Source organism: Lichenostomus cassidix, chromosome 4 (assembly GCF_008360975.1).
Source record: "Lichenostomus cassidix isolate B80296 chromosome 4, HeHo_3.0, whole genome shotgun sequence".
NCBI classification, from domain to species: domain Eukaryota; kingdom Metazoa; phylum Chordata; class Aves; order Passeriformes; family Meliphagidae; genus Lichenostomus; species Lichenostomus cassidix.
The window spans coordinates 59,973,393-59,990,794 of record NC_139484.1 but is presented as its reverse complement, the minus strand read 5'-3'; the positions used below and the strand labels follow the sequence as shown (position 1 = coordinate 59,990,794).

The window sequence follows — 17,402 nt, the reverse complement described above, 5'->3', positions numbered from 1 at the left end:
CATTCCATGAGTCTGTGAGAAGATAGATGGCATGGAGGCAAAGAGAACTCAAAATAATTCCTATGACACACAAAACCTAAATGCACATCAAATTCTTCACTCATCAGGTTTCAAAGTACCAGGCAACACTTCTCCCCTCAGATTCGTGGAACCAACTGCAGCAGGATGTTGCAGAGATGAAGGGAACATTCACGAGGGAAGCTATGAAACAATAACATGTCTGTCCTCAATTAAAAACTATGGTAGAGTTGCTGCCCTGAGACTCAGAGTGTCCATGAACAGCTGGTTCTCAGAGCTGGATGGAATATCCAGGGATCAATCAACCCATCCATGTCCTCTTTGTTTCCAACTACCCTTACAGAAAGGACAGATTTTATTATTAACTTTCCCTGTAATCAGCATGTTTAGTATTTTCTGAGTTGCAGAAATCTTTGTACAACACACACTTGGACTTGGGCAGACTTTGGCATTCCAGAGATGTCATCAGACCAACTCACAATTCTGCTAAAATCCTACATTTGTTGTAAACACATAGCAGTCAAGGAACTTCATCAAGCTTTCAGTGTTCTGTTCACTTCCAAACTTTTTAGGCATCCACATGTTTGTGTTTAGATTTTTTAGGAATCAAAGCTCCTTAAATACTGTCAATGGAGGCACCTGCAAAAATTATTCACAACCCCCTCAGGCAGATATTCCCAGTCACAGTCAAGTCCTACTAAATTCGATTCATCCCAAAATTTGCAGATTCACAAACACGTAAGACAGCACTTCCCGAGTCTAATTAAAACTTTCCTCGCACATCTGTTAAAAGCAAAAATAAACTTAAAAAAAACAAACAAACAAGCCCAAACAAACCCAGAAAGCAGCAATAATAAACTACACGCTCCACTTCCCAAAGCTGGATTTCATTCACAAATATATCAGGTTTTATTCTCAACATGAGATGACTCACCGCATGTTCACTCCCTTCAATCTTCAAACATTCTGTTAATGTATGCAGGAAACAAAGCTACAAGAGTTTGCTTATGAAAAAGGACGTTTTCCTATAAACCCTAAGCTTGCAAAGGTAGAAGAATTTGCCTTCTACAGGAAAGAATATTTAGTATACAGTGGAATATTTAGTAATAGAGATAGACTTTCAGTGGGATTTATCCATGTCGCACAGAATAACAGAGAAATAATGGTAATAATGAGGAATTTATTCTACATGAAAGACAAGTTATCAAGGAAATTTGGCCCAAAGCTAGAGGGAAATATCAGCCAATTATTGATAGGGATTGACTGAGATTATAATTTCTTTTACCTAAGAAATGAACAGAAAGGCTCAAAGCCCCAGAAGCTCACTTTTCAGTCTGAATTTTATGATGATACACTACTCTTGGTCAAAATGTAATGGAGAAGGCGAGAATGCTGCAAACAGTAAAAACCAGAATTTACTCTTGGTCTTTCATCAGCCTGTTTTTATGGTATTTGACAGGAAGCCACCCTAGCAGCCCCTAAAGAGTAAGAACATCACAAATCTTACTTTTATTGCCCTTTTCATAAAAAAATTCTTCAAAAGCTCATGTTTCATCTGTCTCCTAACTCCAGATTTTTTGACTTTGATGTTAAGTTTTAAGCACACAGGTATTTTGAGCTCCTTTTCTTGTTGTGCTTCCCACTTGCACATCATAACATCCAACCTCTCTTTCAGAATTCTTTCTGCTCATTTTTATTTCTTAACACAAGCCAGGAAAATGCCTCCAATCCTTTCTCACTCCCCATTCTGTACGTAGCAGAAATCTCGATTTCCTTTGTTTGATTTGAAATCAAAGACAGTTGTAAGAAACTAGACAGCTTCTCACAACAGCAGAGGAAACATGCACAGAGAGCTCTGTTTTTCTCAAAAGCACACCAAGACCTATCATTTTACCTCATCTAGAGAATAAACTCTACAATTCACTTAAATCAGGCCACAGGCTGCAGCCTATATTATCAATCATAACCACTCAAATCCAAGCAGCTCCAACATCCACAGGCCTTCTCTGTTAATAAAAGCAGTAAGATCATTTTTCAAACTGAAATACTATTTAACAGTAGCAGCAAACAGAGAGCAAATTAAAAAGAAACAAGTAAAATGAACAAAACATTTGTGTAGGTCCTACCATCCTCTGCTAACTGATGAGTTTCCTCTTCCTCCTCCCAAATCTTCAACAAACTGCAAGTTTACTTCTGCTGGCTCCCAGGGTTGGCAAACACAACTCATAAACAGAAGCATGGAATTAATAAGATAAAATTCCAGCCTTTTCTGTAAGCAACCTCCATTTTCATGAAGGCTGCTTTTCTTGGAATATAATGGGAGATTCCAGCTGACTCTTCCGCACCTCTTACTAAATGAGTTTCTGATCATATTCCACTCCAATGTTCTTTTGTGCAAAACCTGCTTCCTAAGAGATCTGTGTTCCCCCACCTGAAAGCAGCCTCAGCTCAGGCAGGATGTGGTAGATCAGATACAGAACTTTATGCATTTATGACTTTTTAAGTTCCAATAGCCTGAACCATTTTCTTCAGCTCCACAGCCCCCAGAGGTTAACATTCTCTCAAAAGATTCTGGAGATATCAGAGAGACCTTCAAAATAATTGCCTTCCAACCCCCTGCCACCGTCAGGACACCTTCCAGAATCCCAGGTTGCTCCAAGCCCCATCCAGCCTGGCCTTGGACACTTCCAGGGATGGGATTAGTAAAAATCCAATAGCAATGGGTTCTCATTTTTATTACCACTGAATTTCCCCAGTCTGAGACAGATGTCACACAAGTCTTGAGAAAAGAGAGACCTGTTGTGCTGTGGAGAAAACTCACTTTTCCCCTTCAAACCAGTTCAAACCACATCATAATTTAGAATAAAAAAATTACTTAGGTGTTTCTGGTTTGTCATCTCTTGGATTTAAACAGAGGCAGAAGTAAAGGCTCTTTGACCATTACAGAATGTTTATGAAGCTGCACAGAAATAATTCAAAGTGCTGGCCTGTGACAGCAAAGTTGTCGGGAAAGCAGCACTAAAGGAGACAGTGATTTAATTCCCAACACCTCAGCGAGCTGTAGGTGGGACCTGGTACTACAAAAGAGGAGAACTATCCTTGCTGAAGAGATTCCTCTCATCTCCCCCTAAACCAGGGCACAGATTGTAGGAGAAGGGCTATAAAACCCAGGAGTCACGGATAAAATGTGACATTCTTTCTAGGGGACAGGGAAGCTGTTGCTTAGAAACTGTTTACACACAGATCCTGCTGGTGTACCTAAAAAAAAAAATAAATTAGGTCATTCTTGGTTGTAGGTAGGAGAGATTTTTATTGATAAAAATCACCCCACATCTCTCTTGACTGTCAATAACTAACAATGCTTTAGGAAGGCTGCTTGGATGCTCTTTTTGCCTTCAACTGCACATTCCCAATGGCAGAATTACCCATTTTGAAAGAATTTGGTGGGTAAACACTGATGGACATCACAGTTCACTCGGGAGGCTGAGCCCAGGCTCCAGGCATAGAGTGAACTATTTTAGGAAGGAATTGGCATCAAAAGTGCAATTAATCTTCTTAATTGTTGTAGAGGAAAAAAAGAAAAAAGAAAAAAGGAAGGAAAAATCATGGCAATACCACTAGATCAAGGAAAAAAATTTCAGTTATATTTTTTAAATGCCTGATGAAACCAGGTCTGCTAAAAATGAAAGGGGAAAGGCCACAACACTTCTTTGAAGCCACGAGAGAACAAAGTTTGCCTTGAAGAACAAAAGGTGAGGTTGGAATTGGATCATTTTATTAAGGGAAATAGTACAAGGAGCTCCTAAGTATCTAAAACAAAGTTGCAAGCAAGCATTCATTGCTCACAGAGAAAACAAATTCGTTCGGAGCAGATGGGAAAGAAAAATTATATCAATCCAGAGCCAGTTTTCTCCTCCACATAAATAATCCACGCTTGAACAATTTTTCCTCATATAAATAACCACGTTTATAAGAAGCCTCAAGTAAGAAGGCTCTTATATCATTATTCACTTAAAAACCACTCAAAAAAATTCAGACAAATCACTGCTTTCTAAGTAAAAGAAAATAAAACGCACAGCTTGTGGTAATAAACAGCTCATTGTCATCATTCCAGAGAAAGACATTTTTTTTCTCTTCACTTAAAAATAAATGTAGCACGGGCTTGTTTTCTTCTATTAAGCAAATCACATCAAATGAATACAAGAATTAGCACATGGGACCTAATGTAGAAAAGGCACAAATGTCACAGTGATAACCCCAAAAAACTAAGCTGGTGTTACAGAACAAGTGCCTCTGAGCTGAAACCTCAGGGGCAGATCTCGAATTGGTTAACAAAGCCCACATTCTCTGCAGTGTCACCATAAGGTCACCACACCATTCTTAAGGCTGGAAAACTAAGGATCAGGAGAGAATGTGTGATTTAATCAAAGTTCCTTAACTGTAAAGACAAACACGACCCTGTGCTGTGACACTCAGGGACAAAGACACCCTCTTGGGATGACTTGGGGAAGTTATAAGTGCAGGTAACATATAAGACATTAAGTTTGGATTTCAGGGGTTATCACAACCTAACACAGGTTCAAAGGCTGGGAGAATTGTTTAGTTGCTTCATTCAGCGCATGGCTTCCCACCCAGGGAAGGTGGCTAATAGGATAAGATCCTCCTCTCCCATGCCAGAAACGCAGACAAAAACAGCCAGGAAAAAAGGAGGCTTAACAACTACAACTATTATTATTCACAAATTCATCTAGAAATACACTTTGGATGAAAGCAATGCTAATTATTAAAAAAATTAAAGATAACGTGGCCTGTTTCCCAAAGGCTCCCAAAGCCACCCGGGAGACTTGTGAAGCGTGGAGGAGAGGCCAACCTGATTTTTATTCATGTGTTGCTGTGCTTATCTACATGGGAAACAGAATTATGCTCTATTTAGCCCTCTGTCAGGTTGCTCAGGTTTTAAAATAACTGTTAATGAAATCACAAGCCCTCAACACAAACAGCAGCAACAAAAATAGCACCAGGACAGCAAACATTGGACTGCAGCAACTCTGAGCAAGTGTGGAGCAAAAAAGCATCTCCCTGGATTGAGCTGTCTTGAAATAAAACACAAGGAATACTAGATTGCATTTTACTGAGGCCTCACTACAGTGATTCACATTTTGTAACAATCTTCACAGAAATGAAGCTCTTAAAAATTAATTTTTCCTTTGCCTTGAGAACCTAACTTAGCAAAAAAAAGAGTTCAGCATGGGAAGTGCTCATTACATTAACATGTAAAATATCTGGAAATCACCTCAAGCATAATGATTTATCATAATAAAAAACAAGGTTTCTGATTTTTCAGCTTTCTCACAATGTTGTGCACAACTCAATTTTAACACATTCAGATGGTTTTAACTTTAAAAATGCTACTGACATGTAATTTTTTATTCCATTCTTTAGAAATATATGGACATACACTTTTTGGTCTGAAGTCTGGATTGAATTTTAGGAATTACTATCAACAAAACTCCTTCTTTAAAAGAATAAAATCACAGGATCACAGAATCACGGAATGGTTTGGGTTGGAAAGGCCCTTTAAAGATCATTTAGTTCCATATCTCCTGCCATGGGCTGGGACATCTTCCAGTAGAGGGTGGTGATGAGTTTTTGCTTTGCATTTTCAAGTGAGAGGACGTTGATAAATATGGATTTTTAGCCATAAAAATCCAATAACTTTTTTTAATGGTGATTAAACATGTGCAAAGACTGTCCATGGTAGTATTGTGTCACTGCTGTGCACAGAAGAAATCCAAGTAATTACACACCTTCATCAAATCCATCTGTTTTATTCAGTGGGATCCAAAAATGAAAACACAGCAGTTGTCCTTCAGACACCAAAATATTCTTGGAGGGAAGAACAATGACACCTTTTTAACATGTTGACTATATTCACTGCCCTTGACAGATTTTGCATCTCACCATGGGATGTTTTCTGCAGTACTCTGTGTTTAGAAACACAGGCCCAGAAGGAATTTTGATTCATCACACAGAATATATGACACAAGACTGTAATACCCATAATTTAGGACAACATTTGGAATTTTATTCCCACTTTTCCAGTTTTCTTTGAAATGTCAGTTCTCTCACCAAATTTCACCATTATTTCATGTACTTTTCCACGCTAAAGACTAACCCTGAGTTGTGGTTCCTCCCAGGGCATCTTCCCACCCACATCAGAACCTTCTGGGAGAAATACAGTTAAACTTATCAAGTAACTCAGTGCTTTGGTATGGCTGGAGTTGTTTTTTGGCACTGAGTTATAACCCAGGGTGTTGTACAGAGTGAGACCTGCACCAGACCCATGACCTAAGTGAGGAGCAAAGCTGAACACTGTAAGGTGACTCCATCATTTTTAGGGAACTGAGTCCACCTGTAATGTTTTCTTCAATTGTCCCAACCCGACAAGAGAAGCTTCTCACTTCAGAGGAAAAGCAGTCTTTAGATTAAAGCAGCAACACAAAAAACAGCTCATTAAAATGAAAGATTGAGCAGCATGTATTGTATATTTGCAGCAGCTCAGAAATCAGATGCAAAGAAGAGCTGATGTACCAGACACTTACTGCTAATTTTTTTTCTTAATGTTAAAGTGGCAAAAAACCCTGCTCACATAAATCACTTGCTTTCTAAAGCATGTAAGAGACACAATCAGTGCTCACAGCAGCTCTGTAAGGTAACACAGAGAAGCATCTGAATTTTCCAGAGATAGAAGCAATTTCTGTATCACTTTAATAGCACACAGTTCTGGCTCCAGCTACTCTTAGGAGAGACAGACACAGTCCACAGCCAAAGGCAGAAGCAGCTCCAGAAGTGTTGGGTAAGAGCTTTGCAACATTGATGAAAATTCTGTAATTAATTTCAGAGGATCAAGGATTTAATCTTGCATAATCTGAATACCCAAACTAGTCCCTTAGACAAGACAGCCAGAAACCATCTGCAGTGCTGGAAGAGGCTCCCAGAAAAATAAATCTTTCTACTCAGTCCTTGTTAAGAGTTCCTCATGTTTTGCACATTTCTTGAAATTGGAGAAACGTATTTCAGATTCAAGGCACTGAAATTACTGCAGAAGGAGGATTACGTGAAGACCAGAGCTCAGATTCAACATGGGTGCTTTAGTTTTATTTTAATGCATAAAGGAGGTTTATCTGCTCAGACACAGTACTTTTTTTTTTTTTAAGATACTTTCTCCTAAATAAAAAGACCTCTAAGTACTTGAAACTGTTTAAAGTCTTGTTGTGATGTACCTTTCCCAGAGCAGCTCTGCTTTGCCTATATTTCCTATATCCAAGCTGTAATGGCTCAGAGGTGACTTCCATGCCAATTTCTAATTAAAGCTTGGTGGAAATTATTAAAAACACATTTTTTTTTAGGAGTGACTTCAAAATTTTGTCCTCATTTATATGATCTTGCTTGCACCCCAATGAAAAACAACTTATTAATGAAAAACAGCAATGAAAGAGAAACATCCAAACCAGCAGAGCCAAGAAGTGAGTGTACAAGGTCAGTCAAAATTTTGGAGATACAATCAATCTGTCCAATTCACACCAGTAATTTCAAGCACACCTGAAGTGTTTAAACTCCAATGGCTTATTTTATAGAATCACAGAACATCCTGAGTTGGACATCATTCCCCAGTCTGTCCAGACATCCAGGGTTGTCCCATCCCAGGGGCAGAATCAGCACTTGCCCTTGATAAACTTCCTGTGGTATTTCTCCAGGGATAAAAGCTGTTTCTTTTGTATAATCAAACATTGATTGCTCTGACCCACCCATGTCCTAATCATTACACAGGCCATCTCACTCTCCCTCTGTTTCAAGAAATGTTTAATTACTGGGGATTACCTCCCAAGGGTTGATCAGGAAAGGCTTTAGGCATCACAAATCCTGCAGCACCCTTGGGGTGGCACAAACTTTTCTTCTGGATATTGTGGCAACAGAATGGACCTCACACCACCTCTGAAGTGTTTGTGGTCCAGAGAGAGCAAAATTAAGATCCCCATTTTTACACCATTATGGAAAACTGATTTTTAAAAAGGGACATTTAAAATATCCATCTCTAGTGTTTCCCCATCCTCCTGACTGATCTTTTTATGAAAAACCATCCAAGAAGCTGTTCTTGGGCTATGTAGTTTTTTTTTGTCTTTTGGCTGACTGTCAACCACCCAGCAAAAATAAACTCATTAAGCTGACAAGAGACCTGAACACACTCATGTTGTCAGTGCATCTCAGCATCATTCTCGTGAATTCAAAAGCCAAAAAACAATTAAAGTTAAGTTGGCTCCACCCTTAGGATGCAACCAAGTTTGCAAGGATCTGTCAGTCCAAAGTCAGTGTCTGGCAGCATCTGAGCTAAAGGGGATGTGCAACTTCAGCACATGTCAAGCCAAAACTGTTCTAAAACTAGTAGCAAAAAAAAGGAGAACACGGAGCGTGGAGCCTCCAAAAAGCATCTCTGTCACAATTACAGCTCTCAGCCTAATTATGTTTGCAAGCCTACTATTTTTGCATCCAATCCACGCTGCTCTCCCTGTGTTGAATCTGTCCAGCTATCTGTGATTTTCCTTTTGCTGCCACCACATTTGTAGTTTGCTGAGCAGATCCCCAGCTTAAGGCTCACATTGAGCCTTGTAATCAGCAAGGTTTCTACTTAAAAGCAAAAGGGAAAAAAGTTACCATGGCTACTACAGTCACTCAGCTTTCTCAACTACCTCAAGACATTAATTCTGAAGGCTTTTTGGCTATGTTTGCACAAAATGTATGCTTCCATACTACTCTGTCATGTAAATTAGGTTGTGCTGCAGCATTTGAGATCACCTGGGACCACTGAATACCTTTGGCTGGCATTCCGAAAAGACTCCACAAGAAGAAAGGTGATCGTTTCCCTGATCACATTAAGGAAATTAGAATTAAATATATTAAAAATAATTAAAAACAATAATAAAATGCTGTTTCTTACCCAGCCAAATGAAGGTAAATACTGAACACAGATGCCCCAGGCATCTTCTAGTTCTCAGGCTGAATTTGTAAACAAAAATACAGTTGGTAGTACGTACAGCATTAGAACAAGGCAAGCCATAAAGGACTTGCAGAAAATGCTCTGGAAATGCACTTAAGTTATTTAGAAGATGAGGAAAGCATAGAGGGAATGATGAAATGTATGTAAGGTCTGATTCTGGCTTCCACCCAAGCACAGCAGGAGTAGAAGACAATCCTGCCCAGGATTTGTGTCCCCACTGCTCCTTAGCTCCTCAAAGGGACCTGAACACTTCCTTTACATCACCTGCACTGACCCAAGATCCCCTGGGCTCAGGCCTGAATGCAAGGCTTGGAATTTGAGTATCAAGAAAGAAAAAAAAAAGAAAAACTTTATTCAAGGATGCAATTAGCACGCAAGAGCAATTAATGCATCGAGGGATTCAGTTTGCTGCCTTAGCCATGCACAGAATCCTCCCTGAGCTGTGCAAGGAAAATTAAATCACAAGACAGAAAGAGTTTTTCTCTTTCCTTTCTTTTCATGTTCCCCCTTTTGCTAGGTATCAGATGTGACCCAGAAACAATATTTAGCAAGGCCAAAAGTCCAAAACACACTGAATGAAATTCAGCTTGAATTTTAGGGGTAAGCATGGGCCACCCATGTAAGCCAAACAACAGCTCTGCAAACTCTGCAGCCTCAGCAGTGCTCCCAGACAAGCAGGACATTTGTCAGAGTGGATTTATTCTGATTCTCTCCCTGCACCACCTCACCCTCCTTCATTCATGGCCTTCCTGACAATTTTTTGTTCTTAGAAGTATTTCTGTGGAGCATCCAAGCCCTGGGAATGTAGATTACGGAGATAATAGAGACGTTTAAAATTAGACTAAGCAGCTGTAATTCCAAATTTGCATTTCTGACTTGATTATAGTAAGCACTGAAGACTATCTGGGCAAGAACTAGAAAGGAGCTCATGTGCTGCAATGAAAAATATATGAATCTCTCTCTGACCCCCTTAAGGGAGGAAAAAGGGTAACAAATGGCACTTTTATGGAAGTTGTTTCTCTACTATTCTGTAACTTCATTTTAAAGAGTCACCTCTGGATTTTAATTTCAAGAAATAAAGTAACCAGCTCTCCTATATTTTACAAATGGAAGAACTATTCTCCTACTTATCCCAGAGTTTTCTCACTTCATATTTGAGTTGTTATCTGTTTTACAGCTTTCTTTAAAAGTTTGAAGAGTCTCCTGTGATCTGAACAGTCAGTATTTGTAACCATGGCATAACAATTTATGAAGCACTTTGATAAATTCTCTATCAAAACCAAGCACAGACGACAATTAATTTTACTGAAATATTCTGTCACAATAAAAAAATGTAATGATCTTTTCTATTTTTGAAGGAATGAAATAAATATTTTTGTCACATAATTTTTTCATGAGATAAAGAAAATTAAGAGTATTTGGGTTCTATTGTCAAAGTTTATCCATAAATATAATGAAGAATTAACCACAAGTAATAGATCATAGCTGGTCATTTTGTATCAGGAAGAGCAACCATGCAACAACATTCAAGAAAGTTAATATTTAATGACAGGATATCACACCTATTCTCTTGATTTATATTAATTCATTTATTTGAAACTGTTTTTTGACAGAAATCTCCCAATTAACTCTAAAGATACAGAACAGCTGTAAAGAAGAAATTTCACTATACCAAGAAGCAAACAAAAAAATATTTTTCCAGAGGTAGGAAAGGAGAAAAAAATCCCTAATCAGATAAAAACATCTGCCTCAGATTATTTGTTTGCAAACAATTCTTATGCCTCTTTTTGAAAGAGTTTACTCATTTTTCTTAGTGTGGATGCTCTGGAAAGGACACAATTATTGCTACTGACATGATGGCACTAATACAGAACTAAAACCAGTGCTTACTAAAGTTTTACTCCATTTTTAAGTGTTTTACTCCATAGTCTAACTTGAAAGTTAAATCTGTAGGAAGAAGTCTTTTGGAGTTTCTTTTGATGTTTGAAAAGATACAGAGTACTGATAAAAGTGGTTTTGTCAGCTCTGCACAGGATGGACACAGCTTCTGTATTTAAAACATAAGGAATATTTCCAATTGATCCTTCCTTTCCAAGCAGAGAATTGAGAGATTCAGCTGCTCCTGCTGGGCTGAATGGGCTTTAATGGAGAATTGCCATAAAAAGAGATTCAATGGAATATAGAAGAGTGGGGGTTTGTTAGTAAATAGCAGCGTGTTAAAAATTAAGGTTGATTAGTTGTAGAAAAGGGCAAAGTGAATAATCCATTTAGAAGCTTTAAGTAACTTAAAAGCTTAAGCTCCATTTGCAGAAGTCACCTGGGCAACTGGGAGCCTCCCCTGATTGAAACTGCTTCCACTTTTTGTATTCAGAATTTAAGTTCCACTCACATTCAAATTGTCTTCCATTTTAATATTCTTGTCTGCATGAAGCATATTGTAACATATGCTTGTTGGTTTTTTTTTTTAATGCAAAGCTTCAAAGAAAAGGACAAGTCCACAGGAGAAAGAAATGTCACATAATAATTACTGGAACACCAGCAGTAACAGCAGATTGGAATATCTACAAAAACATCTTTAAAATACCCTGAACACCAAAATTCTTTTGTATAACTGCAAAATCGACTATTTTCCTTACCTCTCCAATGCAACCCCTGTGAGATGTTCTTAATGTTACAGGATTCAGCTTCACCTAACTGAGTAATTCTCATTACTTAAGAAGCCTGAAAACTTGGGCAGTCTCTGCTGCAACGTTGAAAACGTCTCTCCACTGTTCTCTGTACCAGAATACTAATGCAAGGGGTGATGTGGCTGAAAAGCACAGCTAGACAAAAAATATTCCAAAGAAAAAAAGCCCTGCTATCAGAAAATGCTGATTCAGCAGAGTTAAAGCATTCCAAGGAAAGGTGTGCTTTCTCCACACAAACCATGAAAAACTGTGGAAAAGCTTTCCTCCTACCCTTACCAAGTCAAAATGCTTTCTCTGATGACAGCACAAGACATCTGAAACAATAAGATGTGTATGGGGGCTGGGGGAACAGGGATAGTCCTACTAGGGGAAAGCATTTTCATTTTGCTGGCCTTTTAAAAATCCACCTGCTTGTTCCATGCCAAACCAGAAAATGATTCAAAACACAAGGAACATGAAATCCTGCCTTTTAACCAACTGTGCTGGTGAGTGATGGTCACAACAATTCATTTTCTGAGAGCAGCTGATCTTTTGTTATATAAATATGACTTCAACCTATCCTACTGTTTGGAAACATCCACGAAAGCCTTTTTGTATCCAGCCACTGCTTGGAACCAGATACCACTGCTCTCTCAGTGGCTCGTGTGTGATACTGAGGAAACCATGAGAAAACTGAGATGTAGAGCTTTTATCCAGAAACCTGATACAAAATTCATTTACAGCTGTAGAGCGCTGAGCCTGCCCGACCAAAGACTTGATACAACAGTGTTATCACTCCGAGATATATTTAGATGTATGATGAATTCCTCTAAGACAGTGAGAAGCTAGAATAGAGTAACTTAGAATCACAGAATAGAACCACGGACTGGGCTGAAAGGGACCTTAAAGACTATCTGGTTGCATCCTCCTGCCATGGGCAGGACACCTTCCACTATCCCAGGCTGCTCCAAGCCCTGTCCAACCTGGCCTTGGACACTGCCAGGGATCCAGGGGCAGCCACAGCTTCTCTGGGCAACCTGTGCCAGGGCCTCAAACCCTCACAGCCAAGAATTTCTTCTGTATTTCTAACGAAAATTTCTCCATTTTCAGTTTGAACCCATCACTCCTCATGCAGTCATTCCAGCTCCCGATGAAGATTCCCACTCTGGATGCTCTGCAGACACTTCAGATACTGGAAGGTGCTGTGAGGTCTCCACACAACCTTCTCCTCTCCAGGCTGAACAGCCCCAACTTTCTCAACCTGTCTCCATGGGAAAGATGCTCTGGTCCCCTTATCAGCTTCTTGGTCCTCCTCTGGACTTGCTCCAAACATTCCATGTTCTTCTTATGTCGGGGGCACTGGAACTTACAATGTTGTTAATTTAGTTACCAACCACTTTTTTCAACAGGCCAAAATCTGGTTTCTGTTCTTTGCTGTCACTTCTTCAACCTTTTTGTCACAGTAGTCTTGAAAAATCCTGTTTACTTTCCAACACTGCTGGACTCAGCAGCAGTTTGCTCCCAGTCAGGTTCAGGTGCTGTTGACCCAGGGGAAGATCTCACCTGTCAGTACTGGAGCTCCACAGAGGAACAAGAGCCTCAGCTGCTCCTGCTCCCTGCAGCCCCTTGCTGGCTTGGAAAACTGTGCCTAGAGAAAGTTCACACTGGTCAGTTGCAGCACTTGATCCTCACAAATGTGGTGTTTACACAAAATCAACAAGTTTGTCTAAGTCAGGAAGTTGCTGTCACCCAGCCTCTGAAATTCAACCTTCTTTTTGACACTTTCACCTTCCCTTCCCATTCTGGTCTTTTTCATTACATCTCCTTCTTGCATCTTACCTCAAATCAGCTCCAAGGGAACAATTCCTACAGACCTGAGCCACAAAAACTCCCATCAAAATAAATCCTGAGCATGCCACTCTAATCATTAACAGGTTAGTGCTGCTACTCTTTATTTCTGTATGTTGCTCTTCTTATTTCCAACTGCATATTGTATTATTTATTTACTTATTCTTCCCTGTGATGGTGGGGAGGCACAGGCTGCCCAGAGAAGCTGTGGCTGCCCCTGGATCCCTAGAAGTGTCCAAGGCCAGGCTGGACAGGGCTTGGAGCAACCTGGGACAGTGGAAGGTGTCCCTGAACATGGCAGGGTGGAACTGGATGATCTTAAAGGTCTCTTTCATCCCAAACCATTCTAGGATTCTATGATTATTTCTGTGTAATTGCCCTTCATCTTTTCATGACCATTTGATAGTCTATCTAAACTCAAAGTTCTCCCATGCTTTGTACACCTGTGAACAAACTAGGGAGCAAGTGAATAGTCAGGTTTCTTTGGCCAAGCTTTGAAATATGCTGTGTTAAAAGCAAAGCCTACTCATCTAAAGTGTAACAAAATGTGGTTCTGTCACTGTAGACAGAAAAAAAAAATAAAAATCTCATGCTGGTGTGTTCAGACAGCATGTAATACCTGGAAGGCATTGTCATAACTACTACAATTTGACCACAAAACAGATTTCAATAAATACTGTGGTTATAATTCATATGTAACAAGAAGAAAAGTGTTAAGGGATAAAAAATTCATACATTTTGAAACAGTAGGTGTAAAAAACTAATAGGTGAGGATGAAGACATTTCTTGGCAAGAGGAAAAAAAGCGGGGGGGAGGAAGTGTAGGAACAAAAGCAATCTCAGCAGTCACACAGGTGTGGTGCTAAACAGGGACTCTGAGCTACACCAATAGTGCAAAAGGGCAGACACATTCCAAAAGTAATCCTGCATGTGCAAAGAAGCTGATGATTTGCTGGTACCTCATGAGAATAGGTACATTCTCATCCCATTGCAAGTACAATGTTAAAACAGTATTACTTCACAATAAACATTTTCAGTCAGCACAACCAAAGGTCACCATGGAGAAGCACTCTCAGAAGGGTCCAAAGAGTTCTCTGTCCCACCAACATGGATATTTGGGAATTCTGAAAATCCTGGGGAAGATCCAGAATTCTGAATAAACACTTATGTTACAACCATGCTCTAAAAAACCCAGTGAGACAGTGGTTCTAACCATAGGAAGGTTAGAACAATGGCAGTCCTAAACAAAACAATAATTTAAGGAAAATTATATGGGATTCAACTGATACATCAGAGCTCTGTAACAAATACTAGGAAGTAAAATGATGAAAGCTGACTTTCTAAAAAGATTGTGGTTTTATTCTTTGATATGACTGAAACTTCCAATTGGCAGAAATATCTGTCTGCACATACAAACTTCTCTGGCACTTGGTGCAGTATTCTGTGAGAGCCTGACAACAAAACAGAACCAACTGAACTGGTGAAGAACTGGTTAAGTGACATCTCAAAAAGAAAAAGGAACAGCTTTTAAGAAGAGCTCATCACAACATAACTCAGATGAACATGGAGCTCCCCAAAGGCGGAGCCACTACCACAAAACTCCTTTTCAATTACTTCTAAGTCTACACCATAAATCATGACATAATATGCACAAGTATAAATTGATAGAGTGCTACATAACTGAGATAAATCAGTTCCAAAAAGCCATCAGGAGTGTTGGGTATAATCAATCAACGCTAGAAACAAAATGTTATTTAAAAAAGCCACGTACAAAGTTATAAAGCTGCAATCAGGAAAACACATGCCAGTCTGTGGAATGATGAACTCCTGTGGAAAGACACAGTCCTGCAAAGGGTTTGACCCAGTGAGAGTACCCAGAGAAAAGGAGATCAAAATGCAGGGCTGCAAATGAAGGTTTAATATGTAAATGGGATGCAGAAGCAGGAGAGTAACAACAGAGAGGTAATATTTAAACACACAAAACACTCCTGAGACAAGGCTCTGGTGTACTGTATCCAGCTCACGTTTTCATAAAAATGCTGAAAAAGTGGATATGGAGAAAACAATCCCCAGAAACTGAGTTGTGAGGAAAATGCATGCAGTGACAAATTAAAAGAATTTCAGTTCACTTGTTTTTTCAAGTAGAAAAGAGAGGGAATACTGGGTTACAGCAGATAAATACTTCCATGGTAAGAAAATACTTTGAGTTCTTTAGCATAGTGGAGAAAGGCACATCACTAACCAGTGACTGGAAGCCGAAGCCAAATAACTTAATAAACAGCAGATTCTCTACCTCTTACTGTCTTCCGATCAAAATTCCAATTTTTCTGGAAAACATGTTTCAGCCAAATGCAAGTTATTGCATTTAAGAGTAACTGGATAAAATCCAACTGACTACAACAGTCAAGGGGTCAGAGCAGAAGATCTAATTGCTTCCTCTGGCTTTAAAGCCTCAGCCTACAAATACTCTTGGTTTTCAGGGCTTCAAAGGCATCTCAGTAGTACCATGCACGCTCAACATTAATATTAAAAGAGCTTTCAGAAAATCTGCATGAATTACAGTTGTATTTCCATGTAAGGGCTCGAGTGACACTGGAGCTTTCCTGTTGAGGCTTCTGTCATCAGCAGAGCCCATTAATGGAATTACAGCTCTCTGGTACCCAGCTGAGGTGGTATTTCTGTAAACAAGCATTTACACAATTGAGTGCAGAACTTCACCCTTCGCATCAGTACTTTCTCTCCTCTAGAAAGAATCCTGTTTGACCCGGAGCACAAAAAGCCTGATACAATGAATGGTATCAATCACAGGCACTACAGGTAAAAAGGAAAACCAGCAGCATTGCAATAGCCACAAAGCCAGGAAAATCTGGTGTTTGCATCAGCAGCACCGTTTGAGCCTGGCACTGTTTATGCTCCTCATCTACCTGGTACTCCAAAACACACACAGCACTCACTGCAATCTTGACAAGTCCAACATTTTTAAGGAATACATGCCAAGGTAATGTATAACACACACATTAAATGTTCGGGCTGATAGTTGTGCTGTAGTACCAGCTCCTGTGCTATCTGTGGATTTCTAAAATAACAGAGGGGTTGAAACGTATCAATGCTGGTGAAGTATGAACTAACTCCCAGTTCAGCAAACGGAAGCTTGGAAAGGCTGGAATAGTCTGAAGCACGCTCGCAATCACATAAATGCTCTGCCACTGCACAGGAGAGAAACACAACCACCAAGTGACAGAGCATCACCTTAAAAAGAACCCAAGCACCACATGCAACCAGCAAGACACGAGGGAGGGCATTCACCCCTCCAACCTCCAGAGAAGGAAGCATCTGCCACCCCACGCTTCAGCCCACCGTAAATATGGATAAAAGTTTCTCTGCCGAGCCCCTGGCGCACGGATGTTCCCCTAAGCATCCCCAGCGCCAACTCCCAGATGGGCACGGCAGCCAGGGAAGTCTGGCAGCTCCCCACCACCACCACCACCACCATGGCTGAGCAAAACTTCTTCCACTCCAAGAAGCCACACAACGAGCTGCTCCGGCTGCCGTCGCCTCCCAGCCAGCATCCACCCGGCTGCTCGCCATCCCCGGCGCTCCACGCAGAGACAAAGCCACGCTTTAAACTTTCGCTCCTCGCAGATCCTCCGCCGGGAGCTGGCACCTTTCGGGCTGGGCGCTGGGTGGGATATGAAGCCGGCGGAAGGGCTGGGAAGGTCTCCGAGCCCGGAGAGGCCTGCGGAAGGGATGGAGGAGGTGCCCGCAGCCCCCTGCCCACCGCCCAGCCCCGCGACCCTTCCCCGCCGCTCCGCTCGC

At 40.3% G+C, this 17,402-nt stretch overlaps 1 protein-coding gene across 2 annotated transcripts in view; it reads right to left on the bottom strand.

Annotated features, from left to right (window-relative positions):
- CTNNA2 (catenin alpha 2) overlaps positions 1 to 17,402 on the bottom strand; it is a 448,404-nt gene that overhangs the window by 430,205 nt on the left and 797 nt on the right. The window lies entirely within an intron of this gene.